Source organism: Falco rusticolus, chromosome 6 (assembly GCF_015220075.1).
Source record: "Falco rusticolus isolate bFalRus1 chromosome 6, bFalRus1.pri, whole genome shotgun sequence".
Lineage (NCBI taxonomy): Eukaryota > Metazoa > Chordata > Aves > Falconiformes > Falconidae > Falco > Falco rusticolus.
Window position 1 is genome coordinate 21916686 of NC_051192.1, and position 14111 is coordinate 21930796.

The following is a 14111-nucleotide window of genomic DNA, read 5'->3' on the forward strand; positions in this document are numbered from 1 at the left end:
CCAGTACATTTACTACTTCTGAATTAAAGAGGGCAGTTTTATCAGTACTACAGACATGAGCATTGTGTGCAGTAAGAGCACTGTCTTCTCTCTACTCCAGCTCAGTTCCAATGCTTCAGCGTTGGAGAAAAGTCTTACTGCTACTGCAGCCTTGTTTTTGACATTTTCAACACATGTTGACATGTTAAAGAATTTAGGAGAAAATACTTATAAGCACACAGTCATGTGTGCATGCACCTAAGATTATGTTAACTGTTGTGAGAAATAATGGAAAAAGAAGGGAGGAGAATGATGAAGAGAAAGGGGTTTCTGTAAGACAGAGCCCTGTTTGTATTATACTCAACATTTTGTTATGGGCAAAAAGGGGAACATACCTTATATGTAAAGCCAGGAATTCATTGTCATTCTAATTGAAATTTTTTAGACTTTAACCAAAATACAATGAATGGTTATTGTTCTTTCATTTACAATGAAATTTAGAACTCTCTCAGTATATACATATATCAACACACATATATATAGTAATAATAATATGACTATATGATCATATTTCTATTATTATAAAAACATGGGTTACAAATACATCAACAGGCTTAAATTCCCCTGAACGGCCTTATCTGGGACCTTCACTGACACCCTGTGCCCACATCCCACAAACTCGATTTAAGTTCATTCCTGTTGTAGGTGTGTTATCCTCTGCTCACGTGGACATGCCATTGGGCTTCCTGAAGGGATCCTGGACTTCACCTGCTACCTTACTTTGTTCACTTCTTACAGATGGCTGAGAAAACCTTTGATGGTCACTGTCCTTGTGTGGCTGGTGCAGTCACTGTGCTGTGATCACCTTGGCTCCTGGCTTCTCTTCCCTTGTGGAGCAGCCTTATGGTATAGTTGGATAAATGGGGTACAGGAAAACATATGAAAAGAACAAAAATGTGAAAACTTAAGCAAATTAAAATCTATTCAGTGATAGAGACCTACTCATTAGACAATTGCTGTTCTAGCTAAACAAGTTAGAAAAAATGTCCATGCAGTCTCAAAACTGTGAAAAGTTAGTGCAAAGCCTGTTGCCTGTCACCAGCAATGGCAAGACTGTATTAAACAGATGGATACACTTATTAACCAGACTGCCCCACCTTCCAATTCTACTATGTGTGCTTAGAACTGTAGCTACTTTAAATTTCTGCTCTGTAATGTAAGTTGCAGATACTTTCCAGAAGCTTTATCTATCCTTAGCCATGCACACAGTAAAATAGCTTTAAGCCTGCAGGGTAACTGTTCAACGAGAAGGATCAATATTTTGTATGGGAATGTATTGACAGAGGATTTAAGAGGAATGGTTCTTTTTCTAACATTGCAGGATCAGGGAACTGACATTATTGTGAAAGCTGATTGAATTATTCTCAGCTATACTAGTAACATATAGGCCTTATTCTGTTGATAACTCATTTGAAAACAGACAATGATTTTGGAAAATATATTAATCATTCTAAATTACTCAGATGTATTCTGCATTGTAGCCTCAGCCTATAGACTGACAGCAAATTATTCAGTATTGTCTGAAATATTGAGTATTCTGAATGTAAAACCTCATTGGCCCTGATTCTTAGGTCTAGTAATGTGAGACATTCATTTGAAAGAAAGCAGAAAATGGCTTTATGATGACTTAGTAGTTCTATACTTATCAAAAAATATTCATTCTTTTTTACTTCACAGAATTGTTGGCTGGGCTTTTCATCTCTTTACATGTTTTTATGTGTAATGGCTGCCACGATTCCTTCCTAGAAGATAAAAATGAATTGAATACACTTTATTTATCTGGAACATGCCCTTTGGGGACTCATACAGGTAGGATTCTGTCTGCATCCCAAGAATGCAGATGGGAGAAAATTCCTGTCTATCATCTATTTTATACTCTCTCTCATAGCTCCACACCACACAGGCTACTAGTGAAATCTCACCTTCAAGTCAAATAGGTAGCTCTGACTGCTTTGATGAGAAAGGCTGTTCAGACACTATAGAACAGATTGACTCAGTTTCTATTGTGCGTGTCAACCAATCAAGACCTTTATATGCCAGGGATGCCATCCTGGACACTACTATGTACTCATGAAAAGTAAATGTGGAACCCTCATGAAAGCAAACAGAAAAAAAAATCAACTATCCTTCCCTTTCTGCAAATGAGATAATTTTTATTTTGAGATCAATCAAAATTTCTGTGTATTTCTGTGGGCTCAGCTTCCTACTTTTTATTCTTTAGAATGCCGACTACAAACATATATAGAAGAATCATCTTGAATCCCTGAGTAGTGTAATGCAGAAAAGCCAAGAAAAATGTAAATAAATGACTCCTCAAATCACTTTATAAGATGAGGACACAGTGAAAGAACATAAAAGATTTTAAGTCCTTTGGCTTATATAGCCAGCAGAAGAGAAATCCCCATGTTCAAGTCCTGAAGTACATACTCTAACAACTAGTGTTCAGTAAATAACATGAATTAATTGATTTGGGTTTTTTTCCTAAGGTCTCCATGTCCTGGTAAAAGTAAATGAGTTTTTGTTATGTAGATCTTCTTTTAATATAATTTAAAATACAAGATGAAGCCCAGCAATATTGTCCACCCCTTTTTAACCAGCAGTCAAGACAAGAAAGATTAGAGAACTTGTGTGCTTTACACTAGTTACTACATCCTTCAATAGCTTTTTGTCAATTCACAAATTCTGTTTTCTTGTATTTTGCTTTGGTATTTTTCTGTTCTAAATACTGCACTAAGCAGTGTTGTTGCCCTTGCTAGATTTTTCATGTTTTCATTTTTTTATTAAAAAATTATTTTTTACTCTGAAAGTAAAAAAGCAAAACAAAAAATAAAGCAGCCTCATAAAACAAGAATAATAAGGATTTTTTTGTCCATTAATTTTAGTGGTCATTTGATTATATAGAGAAAAACATTCCTACTCATTGTTTTGCATCATAATTTATGCTGAAGCAGACACTTGAAGTTAGAAAGGCACTTCTTGAGATTAAAAATTATGTAGGAAATATACAATGTATAGTTATGATTGTAACTCAGAGACTTTACAGGATGTGTTTAAAATTGAAGAACTCAAACATTTCTAAGTTAATTCTGTAATGGAAGTGAGAGGAAGAAAAAAACCAGCCCACAATGTCCATGAAGAAGAAAACTGGGGGGACAGTCTAGAAAAGCATGACCTGGTTTTGGTCAGGTCGCTAACAGAAACTGGCAAACACCCTTTGGCAGGGTTAAAATTAACCTGTGATAGTATAGGTTGTAGAGATCATCACATCTACTACACAAGTTTAGTGAGATACTAATAGCTATTATGTATGTATTAGATACCTGGCCCTCCAGTTAGTATAGGAAAGTATATCTTGCATGACTGAACTTTTGCTTGTTTTTATTTCAAGGCATGCAGATAAAAGTGATAGCTATAGCACAAAACAAAAAGTACAACTACACCAGAAATACTGAAAATTCCAATGAAAGGAATATTTTGATTGTGAAAGAGATTTAACAGAATCATAGAATCATTTAGGTTGGAAAAGCCCCTTAAGATCATCAAGTCCAACTGTTAACCTAACACTACTAAATCCATCACTAAACCATGTCTGTAAACATCATGTCTACATGTCTTTTAAATACTTCCAGGGATGGTGACCCAACCACTTCCCTGGGCAGCCTGTTCCAATGCTTGACAACACTTTCTGTTACTAAATTTTTCCTAATAGCCAATCTAAACCTCGCTGTAACAACTTGAGGCCACTTCCTCTCCTATCACTTGTTATGTGGGAGAAGAGACTGACATCCAACTCTCTACAAACTCCTTTCAGAGCAACATGGTCTTCACTCAGCCTTCTTTTCTCCAGATTAAACAACCTGAGTTCCCTCAGCTGCTCCTCATAAGCTTGTGTTATATACCTTCACCAGCTTCATTGCCCTTCTTTGGACACACTCCAGCACTTTCTTGTAGTGAGGGGCCCAAAACTGAACACAGTATTTGAGATGTAGTCTCACCAGTGCAGAGTACAGAGGGGATGATCACTTCCCTAGTCCTGCTGGGATTTCTGATACAAACCAGGATGCTATTGGCCTTCTTGGCTACCTGGCTGGGTCACATTTAGGCAGATATCAACCAGCACCCCAAGGCTTTTTCCTGCCACTATTCCCCAAGCCTATAGTGTTGCATGGGGTTGTTGTGACCCAAGTGCAGACCTGGCACTTAGCCTTGTTGAATCCCATACAACAATAATAATACTCAATAATATTCAGTTTCTGGTTTTCTTTTTGCTTTAAATAAAAACCTAAATGCAAATTTATGATGGAAAACCTTATTATGGCTTGGATAAATGTCTGCCTTGTCTTTATAGTTTTTAATAGTTAAAGAGATTGCAGGTTTACTTATAACACCATTCCACATTATTATGTATTTATTATTATGTATTAAAAAAGGAAAAGTACTCTCTCTTGCTTGAGTTGACTCTAACTTTAAATATGGTTAAGTTCCACAAAATACACAAGATACTGCAGTAGGAAAGTACCTGAAAGTAACTTGGTAACCCAATCATCAAGAAATGAAGAGGCCATCTGTCTTCTGGGGGTGATCAATACTTTGAGTAATTTACATTAGTCACCTAGATCTCATGCACATTCTGTTATTTCTTATCTGGCAAATGCTATAGCAGAACTTGTAAATGAAGTGGCACATGTAGAAGAGTTCTGGAGGCTGGAGAAGGTCTGGATTCCCTGGCTTTGTCTCCAAACTTGTCTATACCATTTACATTGCCTCATAAATCTACCCTGCTGCATCACTGTCTTGGCCCATTCCATAGAAAGGCAGGTGCCTTTGGAAATCTTCCCATGGAATCTACATAAATACTTCATTTTAGTGGAGAACATAATCCTCCAGAAGCTTCCAAAGGCAATTCTTTGCAATGACTTTGCATGAAAATTGGGTACTCTGAGAGAACCAAGTCAGCACCTCGCAGAAATGTAGAACATAAACACATTAGCAGGTTGTTTCCAGATAATAAAATTAGATGTAATCCAAATTAACAGTTGATATGTGAGCTGATTTATTATAATAGTCACTATTCTTTTCTTTTCTCCAGATCTTGTTTTAATTTGAAAGTCAGACTATATAGTTCCATAGACGCAGTAATGGTAAAAGGCACAGGTAGATTTAGAAGCTGAAAGGAAGTTGTAGGCAAAGATATTTAAAAACCGAAAAATCATAACAATCTTAATGCAGGTGATTTCATTGCCTTACTCTTCATTACGATTGCAAAATAGTAACATATGTTATAGCATTTTATGGATGAGCAAAGTAAACCAACATACAATAGGAATCCCAGTTACTACATACATCTGTCTGGCCAAAAATACTTATTGACTGCAAAATCTGCTGTGTAAAAGTTCAAGATAAAAAAGGAACTAAGTAAGTAAACATCAATAAAGGATTATCCTTGTTTGTAAAGAGTCTGTTCTAGCAGGAATTATAAACAGGGACCTTAACATTAGAGTGACAGGGTAGATTCCTAGGAAGTTAAAAGTAAATCATCTTGTACTAGTACCTTAGCAGCTTTAAGTAAAAGATTTATCTGGGCTAATATTTAAGATTAACCATAATCAGAAACAAGCCGCGATATTCTCAGCTGGCCACATTTAAGGAGTAATCAGGCTTCAAAATGTTTATTTAATAACAGATGTTTTCTGACTGACACAGTCATCTGCCATTCTTTCCTTTTAAGCATAAGTTACTTTAGAGTTGAGATTTACAAACAATAGTAAATACTGAAATTATTTTAATTTAGAGAAACATAAATTTAAGTTCTTTATTGAAGATGAAATCTACTCTGAAATAGGAAAATTTTGCAAAACATGACCACTCCCTCTTAAATTCTTAATTTTTACACAAATCCTTTGCTGCAGACTGCCTCCCATTGTCATGCTCATCAGTACAACAATGAAGCTGTGTCTTGGTTATGTCTCCAGTAGCTGAGAAATGAGCATTTGACTCTAAATTTCCTAATGATTCAAAAAGAAAGGGTCATGCACAGTTTTGGAAACTGGCAGTGACATATAATTTTATAAAACATATACTCACTTCTACTTGATGAGATTGGACTCCTAAAGGAACTGGGCGGAAGAAATGACTTAATGTTTACATTTAAAAGCCTTAGACAATTTATTTATTTCTTTAGTTGACAAATTTCTGTTTTTGCAATGAATCTTCCAAATACCAACCTTGAATCTGAACTTTTGTGGAATGTTTCAAATTATAGTAACCTGTCTTTCAAAGTAAATTATTATTTTTGTGGGAAAATGGAAAATACCAAAATAAAATTTCCTTACCCCCACCGCCACCTACGCCCTTTTCCCATCAACTGATATGTTGCGTTAGTTTTAAATATAGAAAAAGTTTAATTACAAGAAATGGTCTGTTCTTGAAAACAGAGAAAGAGAGTCCTTAAAATAACAGCTGGGTATCCTACTTTCTCACTGCCCATGTGTACATTTTCACCACCTTTTATTTTCAGGAGGTAAATTTTAGTATTTCTTTGGCCTTATAAAGAAGCTCCCTGCATAGGATGGGCATAATGACAGAGAGAAGACTCAAATACAGTATGTCTGAAAAGGCCAATGACCTTACTAACACAGAGCTGATTCTACCTAATAACTAAATAATTCTGTAATATTTCAAGGTAATAACCTAAATTTGTTCATTATGGAAAAAAATTAGAACACAGATCTGTCACTTAAAATCTTATTGTCACTGTATCAGATTGAGTCACAAGGGAAAAAAAAAAAAACAAACCAAAAAACAAATCAACCAACCAATAAAACAAAATCACATGCTAAACTAAAACAACAGCAGAAACCAAAACAAATAGTTGGGCAAATAGACTGAATGTTTCAAACCGGTCAGTGGGAAAAAGTGTATGCCTAAACACTTCTGATTCTTTACAATACTTTATGAAGCTTCCTTTAGTATCATCAGCAACTAGTATTTTCAGGCAACAGACAAAGTACTGTGTTCTGATTTGTAAAAACAAAAAGCATGTTGTTGTTAAAAGGACTTAAAATATGTTCTGGATAATTAGATTTAAATTAAGTAACTGTTTAAAAATCCATTTAGAATATGATGCTTTGCTTCCCTCACCAGCACCACAACCCCCCATTCCCCCCCCCCCCCCCCCCATGGGTTATCCAATACTGTAATTTATAAACCATTTTTACTTACTTTTTTTTGTTCCTTATTTCAAATTCCAGCATATAACTTGATTTGGTTTTAATATTCAGTTCTAACACTTTGGTGTATAGCATTTTAAAGCAGGACAGATCTCTTTGTTACTCTGTCCTACGTTCAAGTCTAATTTCTAATTAAAATTAAATGCTTCAGTTTAATGTGCTGCAACACACAAAATTTTTTATCTGTACAGCCAATTTAGTGCTTACATATGACTGAGATCTAGTGAAAATGCAGTCTTGCAGTGGGTTATAATTCATACAGTAATATAGACCCAGCTCTGGTACCTCTAAGGGCTGGGGATGTATGGTCTTAAATAATTGGAAAATTAAACATATTAGAATACTATTATGGATGTAATAACTGTGGTAAACATTTCTGGGCCTATTTATTTGGAAACGTAATGTATATTCTTAGAAAGTGTTGTTTTCAGACAGAAGCAGTATGAAAATGTATGTGCAGTGATTTTTCCATAGGTCACTACATGTCAGCTAAGGAATGACTGTCTTTCAGTTTTGGGTGAGATGCAGCTGATTTTTGTCTTGGCTTTGTACAATTTGGAACAAGTAACTTTGAGAAATTACTAGGTAGCTATTTTTAATTGCAATGTTGAAGTGAACTGTTTGTGTTTCCCACCTCTGATGCTTTATTGCAAAAACCCAGCATGAAAGTCATTGAACCATGACAAAACTGCAATATTTTTAAATATGTACAGAAGAACTTTATGTGCACCTGGAAAATGTGAATCTCAAACTGAAGTGTCTGAGAAGCTGAAGGGTCTCTGTAGTTAAGATACAATACAGCAGCGATTTTGAAATTTGCAATTTGGGAAAAAGATACCTAAAATTCAGCTTAATCCCGGTTATGCTTAACAGCATTCGCCTTCTTGAGCCTTGTTCCTCCTGCTCAAGACTAAGTTCAGTACTAGTGGAAGAAACAGCTTTGAGACTCTTCAGCAGACACCACATGGCAAATTAACAAGCCCAAAAGTAGTAACTTGTAGCTGTTGGAAACAAAACCCAGTGTGTATGAAATGTTATACTATAGATCATTTTAAAGCTTGTAGGTAAGCTACAAACTACAATATGAAACCTTAACAGTGATTTGAATTCTAAAGATCCCATAAGCAATTCTATCAAATTTAATTTCAGGTTTTTGAGCCTTTGTCTTCTTAAATTCTTGTTAACTACTTCAAATAATTATATAACTGCAATCTAATATCTGAGGTTGAGATCATCTTTAATCATAGTAATTCCAAGTGCTATAGTAGAATTCATTGAAAAAAAATAAAAGAAAATCTTACTTTAAAGTTAAACTATGTTTCTTCTATTTCATGCAATGAGAAGAGGAAAGCACTATGTTTTGCAAAACGTTCACTAAAAAATTACTTTTTGATATAACCACATTTTTCTTGTGGTTTAATTTTTCAGTTATTCAGATGGGAAACGTCAAATAGAATTTCATTTTGGCTATAGTTTCTACTGATCTTTTTGACAAAACACTTTGAAGTGAAATTTTAGTCATTGCTTATACTGGGAATTATATGCAAAATTAGGATTATCATGCTAGACTCTTTTTCTCCCCCCACCCCCACTCCTCCTCCTTGGATAGGGACAATCTCAAGCCAACACAGAGTCTACTACAAATGACAGGGAAAATTTTTGTGGGTTTTTGTCATCATGAGGTTGTCTTACTCTATGGAAAAAAAAATTATCCTAATGCTTCTGTATCATATGAGATATATGACTTATTTTAAATCTGAAGACTTAATTTTATTCTGGCACAAAAGTCAATTCACTGAAGCAAACAAGTTCATGAGACTAATATTGCTGCAGGATCAAATTCTCTTTATTATTTATCTTTTATTCTTTTACATCATTTATTAAATTGCTTCAATGCCAGAGTTAATAACCTACTAAGCTTCCTGGACTCTCCTCTTCTTTTTGACAAAATTATGGAGTGATTTGTGACTTATTAAATAAATAGATAACTACATAAGGAAGAATTTCAAAGTAATAATTAGGTAATTAAAAATTTTCAATAAAATATATGCCAGTAACAGGGTAATTTTTACAAGTACCTTTAATTAACTTTTAATGCTCTGTTTCACTTTCATTGCTCTGTTTCATACCAAGTAGCTTCACAACCATTTTCACCCCAGCACCAGTCCTCTCATATAGTAATGCTTTGAGGTGCATAACCACTCTTACGCTAATTCCAATTCACCCTATATATTCCCAGTCATTTCTCGTGGGTGTTTGCACAGAATAGTACACAACAGATGCACATGTAAGATCCAAAGTAAAACAGACTTCCTTGTGTTCAGTTCAGTGCATCTCCAGGCCCTTTGACTGCATGACCTTTCAGATTCTTCCAGAAATCTATAAAACAGCCTTCCTGTGACTGGGGTTTTCATTGTCTTAATCACACATGAAGTAAGAGTAGTAAATTACATCTACTATGCAAGTTTGTCATATATAAAGTGTCTAGAATAGCTTGAAAAAAATATTATTGTGGCTAACTATCAGTTGGGAATAATGGAGTACTGCTGAACTGGCCTGTTGTTTCTTCAGGATATAATTCCTGTGCTCATTAAGAGATAAGCATATGGAAACTTTTTTTTTTTTTCTTTTTGCTTCATTTACTCCCACCTCCTCCTGAATAATTTGCTCCCTCTACCTCCCACTCCATCCTGCAATACTGTTTCGCAACACCCTGTTAAAACTGATATAAAAGATACTGTCCTTATTCTCCCACACCCCACCCCAGCCCGCCATCTTTAGCATACTCCCCTAAATTTTCTTAATAATTTGATGATTAAAATTGATAAGTGGCCATCAGAACAGGTTGTTAGTTGTATGTGAAACATGCTTGATAGTTGAAGCCAGCTTTAATGAGTAAAATGCTAAATACTGTATTTAAAGTAAATTAAAATGTCAGCTTAATCTTATTCCTAACCCTGGAAAATGATGTAAACAGACTCTAAAATTTGTGAAGCTGCTGAAGTGAGTTGGTTACCAATCTGCTGCAGAAACTCCATCCAAGGAGTTACAGTATTTCCTCTATCATCTAGCAATGCTTGTTTTCAAGCTACAAACCATTTTCTTTCATAAATGAAAGCTCCACATGTGTCCACTGCTCTGTATTTTTAAGGAATGAAGTGAAAAGAAACAGAGAAAGCAGAATACAGGAACAAGCAGCAATAACTGAATTCCAGGTCTGTGTCCATTTCTGTAACTAAATACCTTTTTGATCAGCATAAAACAAAAGTAATTGTCTATGATGTGAGATTCTGAAAGACACACACTCCACTTCCAGGTGTGTAATTTATTGCCAAGTTTTAACAGCATCAGTAAAGATTTTTCCCTCCCCCCCTCTACCTGGCTGCTTTCCCAAACATGCTCACAGCTTTTTATAAACCTTTTTTCATCATGAGTAGTTTGAACAAAACAGTAAATGCTGCTTTACTATGAATATACAAATTGCAAGTGATGGTACCAGTACAGCCTAAGAACCATCCAGGAGTTCTAGATCTTGCAGATGTCCTAATTTTGCCAGCTGATTAAAAATGCTCCCTAACAACAGCAACTAATTTTTGATGGGCAGATGCTGCTATCCTCACTCCACAGAGTTCCTTTGGAAGACAAGACACTGACGTATCTGATCACAAACCTTACAAAGTCAGCTGCTGTTGCTAAAAGACTGGCTATAAAATTAATTTGGGGGAGGGCATATTTAGTGTCTGCAGGATACAGACATCATTTGCATGCTATAGACCTGACCTCACTAGTAAATTTGCTAAATATTTGCTAAAGTTAGCAGCCTAAATTGAAGTACACTATCACATTGTTCCTGCTTATTGCCCTGCCTTTGCCTACCTGTTATTTCTTACCCTGCAAATGCTTTGAGTCAATGACATACTTTTTAATTTTTTTGATTTTACAATATATAGCAAAAGTGGTATTTTATTTCATGAGTTATTTAGAATGAAGTTATACAAATTAAAGAAATAATAGCATTACTGATGCAGTATGTCTGGGGAGGTACCTGTCTGTGTTATAGTTTGTTAAATCCTATTCAGTATATTCAAGATTTCCAAATATGCCTTTTTACAGACTAACCTTTAAATAAAGAGACATGACCAGAACTTACACATGATAACAGTAAATTTGTGTACAATTCCTGCATTTTTAAAAAAAGTCTTTAAAAGTCTTTAAAAGTTTTTTTTAAAAATGTTTTAAAGCATGCAGGTTCACAATCAGACTAGTAATTTTCTCTGATATTTTCCCAAGACATTTCAGAAATATCCATTACCATAGTGTCCTGAATTTGTGTGAATTTGCAATTCAATTTCCATATCATAAAAGGAGGTTGTTTTGTAAAATGTCCAAATGTATATTAGTGCAGTGTTTTGCAAAAAAAATTCTGCAAACATTAAATGCTCTCATATGCTGGAAGATGAACAAAGACAGGGAAAATATTTGCAATTATCAAGATCACTGGAAACTGAAAAGGTCTATCACATCTCTCAGCCTCTTTATTGCTTATTTCTTATTATAGGAATAATATTGAAGCTCATTTTTAAAAATTGGCTTGAATTCTATTTGAAGTGAATGTCTTAGAGTGGTTTCATATTATTTTCAAAACAGGAAGTTTCTCCTTTATTTTAGATATATACATATTGTAAACATACAAACAGTCCACCCTTTAAACATTTATAATGCAATTTGTCATTATAAAATTATAATTTTACACCAAGACATTCCTTATAGAGCACATATTTCAAGTTTTTCTTTTAATGAATCACTGTTAATATGTTTAAGGAGAAACAAGATGTTAGAGGAAACACTATTACTGTTAGTGACCTACAGTTCCAAATACCCTTGGAACAGTCATCTTTTCAGACTTGAGTCGTTGTTCTTCCTATTTCTTCATTAATTTGACCATACAGATGGCTGATATTCATTATTATATTATGTAATATTGCTTATTATGTTATTACTGTATAATTATTTATATTAGTGCATATAAATATTTTAAATATTGATATAATATAGAAGTATAGAAGTATAGAAAATTCTATTAGTAGAAATAATAAAAGCATACAGAAATATCTGTAAATAATAGAAAATTCTGATATCCATATGTTAGGCTGCTCTTTATACACAGGAGTGTTTTGTCTGTTATTTACAGGGTTCAAATATAATAAAAAACCCCTTCTACTGAAAAGTAGAAACGGTACTGTATACTGTATTGTATAATGCAGTACTCAATAATAAAATGGTCTAATACCTATAAAAAAATAGTTCAATACTACTTCCATAATATATAATTTGCCTTTTCTAATACCATATACCTTGAACACTTCTTGCAATTCTCTAAAATGCTCAGAAATAAAACTGTATCTTCCTTTTTATCATAATTTCTATTCTCAGTCTGTTTTTCCTAGGCAAAAATTCTCAAACTATTGTTTTCTACATTAATTCAGATAAATTATTTCTGTGATGTTTCTGCTCCTGTTGTTTTTTTTTCATTAAATCGGCTTTATTTTAAATCATTTTATTGGATTTCATGACCAAATTCAACAATGTTTTAATGAATTTACTAAACTGGCTATGTGTCATACCTATGTATGTGTTTTAGATATCCTAGGAGAGCTCAGATGGCACAAGACGCCTATAAGGGGACAACTGATTTAAGGCTGTCATCCCAGTCACAGGGCCATGGAGAGCTATTTGCATACCTGAGCTCTACTGGGGCATCCACCTGACAAAAGATTTCTAATGCAGTTGAGGTATTGTGTTAAATCCCACCTGGCCTTCAGCTGCCAATCCAAAAGGCTGCAGTGGTTGCAAATATCTTGTAAATCCTGTACTGTATCTCCTGTCCCAGTGCAGTTATGCATCCAAGTAAAACAAGATGTTTCAAATGGGATTGGGTACCTGTGAATAAGTGACTTAACCCTTTTTCTCTGTTTTACAACATTTCAAATTTTCCTTAGTCTCCACTGATACCTTTGCCAGGGATCTTAGATGGCATTACATTTAGTCTTTTGGTTGCAGTCATCTCTTTGGAACTCCTTATCACTCAGACTAAGCAAAACGATTAACCAGTTTCTCTATTTCTGTACTCTACTTCAGTCAATATAAAAGGGACCCTGTGATCATGATAATAACTATCCTAGGATTAGTTTGGTCTGGTCAAATATATCTAAAGAAGCCTTCATATACAAAGTAGTTGATTGTCAAATTGGTTTAGTTACTGGTCACAAAAACAGAACATTGCCCACTTAATTACCCAAGAATTCAGCATGAAAAGAATAATAAAATCTCCCCTTAAAATAATGACATTAGCAATAGCAATAAAAATATTTATTTCTAAAAATTGCTAAGTAATTTTTTACCATCTTTAGCAATACATTTTTCTCATCAATATTTGAGCCAGTTACATCCTTGTAGAATATAATCTACCTCCAACTGAAATACCAGCATTTTTTTCCCAGTGTATGTAATATGTCACCCAATCTGTTTGGAAATCAGTGCTTTGTGAGGAATACCTGTACATTAGTAAAGAGAAGGATACAGTCAAAATCAGAGTATGGACATTGAACTGATCCACTTCATTTGACTTGTATAGCTCTCTGTACATTAAAATAACGCATTGTGGTATTTTATTGCCATGTAAAGGGTCCATTCAGTAATATTGAACTTTAATTAAAAAGGATAAGGATCCTCAGGACCTTAATGAATTGGACCCTGTGTATTCATTTTAAGAAAATGAAAAGAATTAGCAACACAGGAAATTTCTCTATCTGTACATAGAAAAAGTAGAGGACAGCACAGTTG